This window comes from Camellia sinensis, chromosome 9, assembly GCF_055761805.1.
Source record: "Camellia sinensis isolate YWXY chromosome 9, ASM5576180v1, whole genome shotgun sequence".
In the NCBI taxonomy this organism is placed as follows: Eukaryota; Viridiplantae; Streptophyta; class Magnoliopsida; order Ericales; family Theaceae; genus Camellia; species Camellia sinensis.
In genome coordinates, this window is record NC_138969.1 from 67611230 (window position 1) to 67621985 (window position 10756).

The window sequence follows — 10756 nt, forward strand, 5'->3', positions numbered from 1 at the left end:
GTGATTATGTGTTTCTTAAGATCTCACCTAGGCGGGGTTTAATGAGGTTTGGCAAGAGTGGGAAGTTGTCTCCGAGGTTCATTGGGCCTTTCGAGATATTGGAGAGGATTGGGGAGGTGGCATATCTGTTAGGTTTACCGCCACAACTTTCAGGGGTCCACAATGTGTTTCATGTGTCCATGCTTAGGAAGTACGAACCCGACCCTTCTTATGTGTTGGATTGGGTCAATTTGGAGGTAGATGAGGATGCCTCTTATGAGGAGCAACCGGTTCAAATCTTGGATACCCGAGAGCAAGTGTTACGGAGCAAGACCATACCGTTAGTAAAGGTGTTGTGGAGGCACCGCGGGGTGAAAGAGGCAACGTGGGAAAGGGAGGTGGAAGTCCGCTCCAAGTATCCAGATTTATTTGAGCATGCTTAGTTATTTGTTTTAATTTTTACTATTTCCCTAGTGTTGATGGGACAAAGTGTTAAATTGTGGGTCACATGTTGTTATATGTGTTGCTAATCCAAGCATGAAATTATGGAAGAATGATATGTTGCTAAAGATGTTTTATTTCACATGTCTTGTGTAAACGATTGCCGTCTTGATGAAATGAAGATGAAAGGAATGGTAAATGTTGGTTGAACATAAATGTTGTAACTTGAGAATGTTGTTAAAATGATTGTAGTTGCTAGAACACTTTGGTTTGGTGAGTTTATTTAAATTTCGAGGACGAAATTTCCTAAGGTGGGGAGGTTATGACAACCAGGTCTTCGTTTTCCTCCTTTTCTTCTCCTTTCTTTCTTTCTTTCTTCGCTCCGTCTTTCTTTTATTTTCGTTGAGCTTGAAACGTTCGAAAATAGTTCTCTAAATAAAGTTCTTGCTCTTGTTTTGTCCGGTGTTGAATTTCATGTATTCCGGAGGGTGCACGGGTGAGTTCAGAGTGCCGAGGGTTGAACCATAATTTTTCTGGGCTGTCTGGCTTAGCTGCACGTGCAGAGGCCACAGGTCGAACGTGCGGGAGAGGGCCGCACGTGCGGAATGCAGGGGAGGTCTGGGATTGCATTCTGCTTAAATTGCAGGTGCGGAGAGCGAGGTACGGAGGGAGCCACACGTGCGGGGGTCATTGCCACACGTGCAGGAGGCACACTCCGCACGTGCGAGGGCTAGTGCCGCAAGTGCAGTAGGCCTGGGTCTGAAATTCTGTATTTGTTTTATCATTTTGGCCGAGTTGCATCTCATTTGGGACTTCTCTCTCTCACTCTAAAGCATCATTTTACTCCATCTTCTCTCTAAAAACCTTCACCAAACCACCCAAAAACCTTGATCTCTTGAAATCCATGGAGCATTGATCCATCTTCTTCCACAAACCTTGGAGAGCAATACAAGGACCACATCTTGTACGGTGGAGATTGAGTTTGGGGCATTTTGGATTTTCTAGGGTTTCACATCTTCTTCTTCAACAAACTTTGTGGTAGGGATTTCTTGAGTTATATATACAATTTTTGCTATTTTGATGATGATTTAAGAGTTTTCTTCTAGTTCTTATGTTGATTTCAACATTGTGATTTAAAAAGTGTAGAGAGTTTTTAAAAGTGGGTTTGTATCTTAATCCTTTTACTAATTTTAGAGGGTTTCCTTCTATTAAACATAAGAAAAATGGTTTTGATAGGGTTTCACTAAGGAAATGAGAAATTGTTTGGTTTTGATGAAAAACCCTAGAAATTGGAGATTTTTTGAAAAATATGGAAATGTCCATGAAATTCTTTATTTTCCTTTTGATAAAAAGATGAATGGGTATAGATTTCATAATGTGGTTTGCAAAAGAAATGGCAATCTTGTTGACATATTGAAATAGAGAATTTGTTTTAAAAACTATTGTTAAATAAATGATGATGTATGGTTGTGAGATGACAATTATTGTGCACTATGGATTTTGAGAATTTTAACATCTGATGTTAATGTTTGAAAACACTACATTGTCTTGAAGAGACTAGATTGTTAAGACTTGTGAAATGAGAAATTGTAGCTATGTTGATGACGTATGATTATCTTGTGAAAGAACATTTAAGAGAGGAAATGAGAAATGTGAATGTTGACATTATTGTAGAAATATTTGACGAATGGAGAGATGTTATGAGGTATGGAAAAATCATTTGCAATTGCATACTCATTCAATTGTTATCTATTTATTTATGCATTGTGAATTTAGATTAAAAGTATTTATTTTCACAAAAGAAAGAGTATTGCAATAAGAACTATGGAAATGTGTTATGGGGTAAATACGTAGATAAGTTCGAATATGGGGTGTAGATGAGATTGATAAGTTGGCCTGAGTGTCCGGGGTGAAAGACCGAAAACACGCACGAAGGAGGTACCACTTCCCTTCCGGTTAGCAACTGGTAAAGTGGGGTTATTGGTAGTGCTTGTGGAGCCTACTTGCAGACACCAACCTAGGGATTACCTGAGTTGTATTTACCGCCCCCATTGATTTAAAATTGGAAGTTTTGGAAACTGTTGAGTTGTAAACCGTTATTGAAAAATGATGATTCTTAAGAAGAACATGAAATGAAATCTTCTTTAAAATAGTATTTCATGGCATTGACATTTGCATTTTACATTGAGAGTTGCATGTATGTACTTTGTGAGACTTCTCTACTGGGCTTTATGCTCACCCCTATGGGACTTTGGTGTAGGTAAAGATGTGGTGATCCCGCCAAACTGAGGGCATGGATATGTTTTGGTGAAGAGTGGATTGCTCTTATTTTTGTTGTGAATTTTTGTAAGCCAAGGGCTAAATGTGTATGGGTCCGAGAGATCATTTTGTGTAACCGGGTAATTGCCTCGGAAGATGTAAGCCCTTAAGGGCATTTTATTTGTTTTGAGACTAGATGTTTCATATGTTATAGATTCATGTGTACTAGTTTATCAATGAATGTATAATCGCATGTGAGATTACTTTTGTATAACATCTGGAACTATGTAAAGGAACATGGTGAATATATCATTCCGGTATCCCTTGAGCCATGGTTATTATCTTAATTGGAAGTGGGTTGATGTATTTTCTATGTTGGATTATTTCGAGGTGTTACACAAAACACAAACAATTATGAGACAAAATATCTAAAAATAAATAAAAACAGCGTCCAATGATGATGTAAAAGCACACCTGATGTTTTAATTGGAGGTATAACCAGATAAATCGCCTTAGAAAATAAAGGCAACCTTTATTTTTCATCACAACAATTATATATCTCAATATATAATTTTAGCGTCGCTCACTCTTCTACATGTCCAATTCTCTATCAATATTAACATGAATACATGAACCAAAAAAAAAACTGAGAAGACAGAGATATGGTTTGAGATCTTTCAATTGCTGAATTCTATTAATTAATAGTTATTAAGCTTCAATGATCGGACTTCTAATATTTGTTATCCATTAAAGTTTAGTTCTTTGATTTTATCTATATTCACTTGATAATTTGAGAGTGAACACGTGTCAAACTTTTACACAAACATTTGGTGCATTTTTTGAGCATTATTAATGAAATGCACAGTGTAAATTTTTTTTTTTTCTATTTTTTTTTGCAATTGCAACCTGTTATTTTTTAATAAGAATTTATATTTGTTTTAGATATTTTTTTAATATATAATTATTTTTTTTAGTTTTTTATAAAAAATAATTTAACAATCTCCTAACTAAACATAGTATATTGGAGAAATTAAAAAGGGTGTGGCAGTAGGTATGGAAAAGTCAAAAATGCTTAAGAAATTTAGCCAAAACCCTTTCATCGGACCATTGTTTAGTGAAAATGACTGACCAATTTGTTTTGCTTCATAAACCCCTGAGAAGAAAAACACATAATTGAGTAAGGACAAAGTAAAATATCTTTTTTTTTTTTCTTGGATAATATTGCTAGAGTAACATAAACCAGAGTAACATGTTATTGTCAGACAAAGTAACACGTTACTGTGAGACAGAATAACATGTTACTGTCAAACAGAATAACATGTTACTATTACTATTTACATCAATTTCAACGGTAATAAAAAAAAATTATAAAGAATTTCATAATCAACATAGATCATAATTGATAGATCTTGATGAGAGAATTCTAAAAATATTAATTTTATTACAAACTGACGTCTACATAAAAAGTTATATTATATTAAAGTTTAATATTTTGATAATAATCATATGTGTTTGAATTTTCAAAAAAAAAAATGTTTATGCTGGTCTTTAATGCATTAAAGTTTAATTATGAGGAGGTTTTGACCAAATCTCCCAAAAGGCATGGGGGTTATGAGAAATTAATAAATGCTGAGATTTTTTTTTTTTAAATCAAAAACTTAGAAAATTAGGATTGGGATATTAGAACTCCCACAAAAGCTTGTGGGTTAAAAACCCTCTTTTCCTTATATAATACTAGCATATCACATGTGCTATGCACGGATTGTGTTTACAATTATTTATATATGTGAATTGTGATTTTTGAATATTTTCTTTTTTTTTAAATGTCTTATTTTTTTTCTTTTTTTATATTATATTAAAGTTTAATATTTTGATAATAATCATATGTGTTGGATTTTTCAATGAATTAAATGTCTTTTTTTATTATTATTATATTATATTAAATTTAAATATTTTGATAATAATCATATGTGTTAGACTTATCAAGAAATTTTTTTATACTTGTTCTTAATGCATTAAAGTGTTATTATGAGAGATAATAATCATGTGCTGGGACTTTTCAAGGAATTCATATGTGTTGGATTTCAAAGAATTTATTTTATGCTTATTCTTAATGCATTAAAGTGTTATTATGAGAGTAAGACTTAGGAGTTGGGAAAAGTTAATAAATGCTAAGATTATTTTTTTTTTAAATCAAAAAATCAAGAAATTTAGATTGAGAGATTGGAGCTCCCACAAGGTTTGGGGTTAAAAACTCCCTTTTGCTTAATATATAGTATAGATTAGTGGTAACCCGTGCTACGCACGGCATGTAAAAAGTTAATAATATATTTTTATACAAAATAATATAAATAGTTAAATTTTTGTATGCAAATTATGAAAACAAAGAAGATTGAAATTTATAATTTAAGTCTCACAATTTTATCACAATTTATTTATTATTTTTTAATTTGTCACAAATTTAATCATGTAACTTTCAACCTCCCTTTCTAGAATTGCAAATTTAAGTGGGCTCAACCCAAGCAACTTGAGTCAGAGCTTCAATTTTTATAAAGATTGAACTATATAGTTTTTAATTAAGTGAGGATCTATGCAGAAATTCAAAATTTTAAATTAAATTTGAGTAGACTTGGGTAGAAATATCAAATAATAACCTGAGCAACCAAAACAAAATTATATAAATATATAAATTATTTGCTACTTTATTTTTTAAAATAACAAATAAAATTAATTAAAAATTTAATATTAATGAACAAAAAAAAAAAGCAATATACTTAAGATTTCCAGTAGAATTTTTTTTAAAAATATTTAAAAAATACACCTTTTAGAAATGGATCATCACTTTTGGGAAGTGCCATATTAGCACACTTTTTTTTTTTAAATCTTTTTATCTTTTTTGGGTCACATTACATTTCTACTTTTCTACACATTTTTTTGATAAAAAGTAAAAAAATATACTTAATTATCTTTTTTGGGTCACATCAAATCTCTATTTTTCTATACATATTTTTGTAAATAGTAAAAAAGTATACTTATTTAGCACTTCCCAAACTACCACTAAGTTGATATTAAAAAAATTTACTTTTTATAATAGCATAAATAATTTAAATATGATTTTTTTGAAATTATTTTTAATTCAAAAATTACAATAAAATATTAAATAAAATAAAACAAATTTCTTACAAAATAAAAGTATTTGAATAAAAAAAGGTAAGAAATTTAAAATTTAAATATGATATTTTCACTTAATCTAAAAATAATTCTAGATGAATAATAAATTATCACCTATAACCCTCATTCTTTCTTTTTTTAAATAAAAAATTTTAACGAACTGTCACTTTTAATAAATAAAAATAATAAAAAAATCAACGTTTCTTCCTAATTTATTTTAGCAAAACTAACTTTTTAACACTTTGAACCAAAGATATCTTTATTCTTTATTTTAATTTTCTATAATTGACAATTGAAATTTTAAAAAAAAAAAAAATCTAACAAAATCCACCATGTTTGGTAAGTACTAAAAAAGTTATGTTTTGTTCTTTTGTGAAAAAAAAAATTATATTAAAAAATATTATTGTTCAAGTCCTTATAGTTTAGAAGGATATAATTTTTTTTATAAAATTTAAAATAAAAAAAGAAAAAAAAATCAGTGTGTTTGGTTTGAGTTTTTTGGATTAAATTTATTGAAAATTGAGTTTTCTGGTTTTTCTGTTTTTTTGTTTTTAGTGAATATTCTTAAAATTTTAAGCATTTTTTTTACTTTTTTAGATGCACCTTGCTTAGATGTATCTAAAAAGTAAAAAATTTGTAAAAAAATATTTTAAAAATTAATAAATACATATAAATACAAAAAATATACTGAATTCTCATTTTTTTTTTTTTTTTTGTATTTGTGGTATTTAGTGAATTTTTAAAAGGTTTTTTTTCACAATTTTTTTTTACTTTTTAAGTATATTTATGTTAGGTATGTCTAAAAAGTTATAAAAAAAATGCTTAAAATATTAAAAAAATTCAGTAAAAATAAAAAAATGCGGAAAACAAAAAAGTAGAATTTTTTAAAAAGTATTTTTGGAAAAATGGAGCCAAGCAAAGTGTAGCGATTAATAATTTGAGCACATGTATTTAAAATAAATTATATTTAGACCAATAATATTATGACACGTGTGAATATTGATCTCAGTCTTATTGTAGTAGTAATATATTATGAAGAATAATTTAAATTTGAAATTTTATTTAATAATTTAACAAAGGATGCAAACTTTTCACAATTTTTTTTTACTTTTTAGGTATATTTATGTTAGGTATGTCTAAAAAGTTTTTAAAAAAAAAAATTGCTTAAAATATTAAAAAAATTCAGTAAAAACAAAAAAATACGGAAAAAAAAGTAGAATTTTTTGAAAAGTATTTTTAGAAAAATGGAGCCAAGCAAAGTGTAGCGATTAATAATTTGAACACATGTATTTAAAACAAATTATATTTAGACTAATAATATTATGACGCATTATTATGACACATGTGAATATTGATCTCATTCTAATTGTAGTAATATATTATGAAGAAGAATTTAAATTTGAAATTTTATTTAATAATTTAACAAAGGATGCAAACTTTAAAGAATGACTATTGATCTCATTTCAATTATAGTAACATAATTTAAGTAAGAATCCAAATTTGAAAATTTTTTTTAAGAATATAAAATTAATTTTTAGACCAATCATATTGTGACACGTATAAACAAAAAAAATAAAAAAAATAAAAAAAATGAAAAAAAAGAATTACAACTTTCAACCTTAACGACATGATAATATTTTGCAACTATAATAGTATATAGAATGTTTTCCATATTTACTGCCCCTCAAATTTGAATTTTGAAATGAATTAGTATACTTTCTATTTTTTATTTTACATATTTATTTTAATTTATTTATTTATTTATTATTATTATTTTTTTTTTATTTTTTTTTTGCTTAAATGAGAGCTATAGAGGATTTTTTTAATTATTTAAAATCAAAAAATTAGAAATTTTAGTTTGAGATATTGAAATTCTCACAAAATTTGTGGTTAGAAACCCCTTTTTACTTATATAATAGATAAATAGATAGATAGATTTAATAAGAATTTATATTTATTTTAAATATTTTTTTAATACGTAAATTATTTTTTTAAAGATTTTTTTATAAAAATAATTTAACGATCTCATCACTAACCATAGTGTATGGGAGAAGTTAAAAATGGTGTAGAAAAAGTTATAAGAAGTCAAAAAGACTTGTGGATTGGAAGAAGTCAATAAATGCTGAGATTTTTTTTTTTTAAATCAAAAATTTTAAAAATTAAGATTGGAATATTGGAGCTCCTACAAGACTTGTAGGTTAAAAAATTCACTGTCATAATGTTGTTGTGTCTGGCCTTTTTTTTTTTTTTAAACATGAGTGTCACATCATTAATGATTACTTTAAAGAATCACTTTTAGTGGTCTCTAGTATTGACATTTTCTTAAAACAAATAAAAACAAAAATAAAGGCGTGTTTGGTGAGTTCCCAAAAAGGCCTTAGACGCCTATAATGAGGTGGTCACAGGTGATCGCTGGAGTTGGTGACTGAAGTGTTGCCTAGAGATCATTAGGTATTGAATGATGATATATGTATTAATTAGTATATTAATTAATGATATAGTAAAATTTTTTAAAAAAAATTAATAATTGTAATGTAATTAATGAATAAAGTCAATAATAATATAATAACTAATTTCGATATATTAATTAATATACTAATTGATACATATAATACCAATATTTCTTATTTGGTATTCAAGATACGGTGGTCAAACGTGATGGGCGACAGTGGAAGAGATGGAATTGAGTAAAAAGTTTTCTTGGAAAAAACAAAAAGAAAAGATGTTTTTTTTCCTCAAAAAGCATTAGCCTCCTCTTCTGTTCGAATTCGTACTGAGGCGTGTCGTTGGACCTCTCAGGCCTATCGTGTAACATTTTTTAATGATTTAAATTATTTAATAAGTACAGCTTATTAAGTATTTTTAATTATGTAAAAAATTATATCCATCAAATATTAATAATTATTTAATCAAATTAAATTTCTGTCAACGATAAATAAAATTTTTAAAATAAATTATTCACACAACACTATAGCTATAAAACCACCATCTATTTATTATTTTTTCTTTTTCTTTTTTTCCAGCATAAAACCACCATCTATTAGTTTCCACTAATTTGTGGCTTATCATTCCACATTTTTTTTCCCAAGGAGCCGTAATTTTTAATTAGGTTGAGTTTGTTTCCACGTAATTCTTTTTTTAAAATTATTTTATTTATTTTTTTTGTTATTTGATTAAACAAATAGTTTTTAAAATGAAGATTTATTAGAAAATCATTTTTTAAGTGTTTGTATTCTAGTCTATAAGATATTTTTGTTTTTCAATAAGTCCTATTATTTGAATATTTGATCTATCAAATCTTAATTCTCATATTTAAAATATTTTACGGACATTTCCACCGTTATAAATATTTTTTGAGCGGTTACCAATTTGGTGATATGAACATTCATATTTTACAATGTGAATATTCACATTGACAGTGAACATTCACATTACGGAACATTCATACTGTAAATGTAAATATTATTAAGAATATTTTGGTAACTATATCACTCATAAGACTTATTGAAATATAAAAAAATAATATAGACTAAATAAAAAAGAGTTTATAAAAAAGTACCCCTTTTTAAAATGACTTATTATTAAAAATTTCGTAAGTTATTTTTTAAAAAACTCACTTTTAGATTGGCTTTTTCCACACATTGATATTTTCAGACGTAAAATGGTAGCTTCGTTACCTTTCTACCCAAAGCATACAATACAAAAATTTTATTTTAAGTGTCAACTAAATACTGAAAATACTGAAAAATAAGGAGAAAAATAATTTTTTGTGCAAAATCAATTTATATGAAAAATATCTTTGGTTGTAATAAACATAGCCAAAAGGAAAAATATTTTTTTCATACAAATTTACATGAAAAATATTTTCGGACTTAAAATATTTTACATCAAAAAAAAAAAAAACATAGTTTAATTTATGTCATTTAATTTAAGCCAAGGCGTTTCAAAAACTTTTACGCTGTGTTTGGTTGGGGGATTTGGGAAGGGAAATGGAAAGGGAAATGGAAATGAAAGGAAAAGGAGAAAGAATTAATAGAATTCCAAATCCCAACTATGTTTGGTTGTGTTGGTTATAAAATAGAATTGATGTCCTAAAAGGTATCCTATTTCTTTATTTATTTCTCACCCCCTTTCTTTTCCCATATATTTTTTATTATAACCAAACATAAATAAGATTACATTTCTCATTCCTTTTCCAAATCCCACCTCAAAAACTCCAACCAAACACAGCATTAGGGCAACCTTGCAAGAAATTATTTTTGCACACACTTGATTATCTCAATGCACATTTTTTTCTCAATACACGCACCTATTAATTTGTTTATTGATTAATTTTCTCAATCCACACATTAAAAATTACAATTATATCATTCACTCATAATTATTGTACACACACCACTTAACCCTCCTTTCTACACACTTCTGATTTACCCAACTTTCACATTTGCAAAACCACCCACGTGAAGACCCTTGAAAACCAAAGTCTGAAGTGAAATCAAATGAAGACACTTTTCCTCTGTTGAAGACCTCAATAGAAGACCTCCATTGAACCTCCATTGAAAACCCTCCAAATTCGACAAGAGTACGCGTCTCACCAGATTTTGTAATTCCAATTACCTATTTCCTCAAAATAGAGTCGTTTCTCCCATTTTCCTTACTAAAATCTCTGTCCAGCAACCAGATTAACTTAAAATTTCAGTAGTAGATTTAATGAGCAACTAACAGTGAGTCCTTTATACACTATGTAAGAATACAAATTCAAGCCATAAGAGAACAACCAACTTCCTCAGTCTAGGAAAGATATATCTTTAAAGATCAATTTCTTATGTTAGTTAATAAATATATTAGTTGGTGGAACTTAAAAAAACTCTCTAGTTCACAATATGTTTAAAACTCTGAGTTCTCT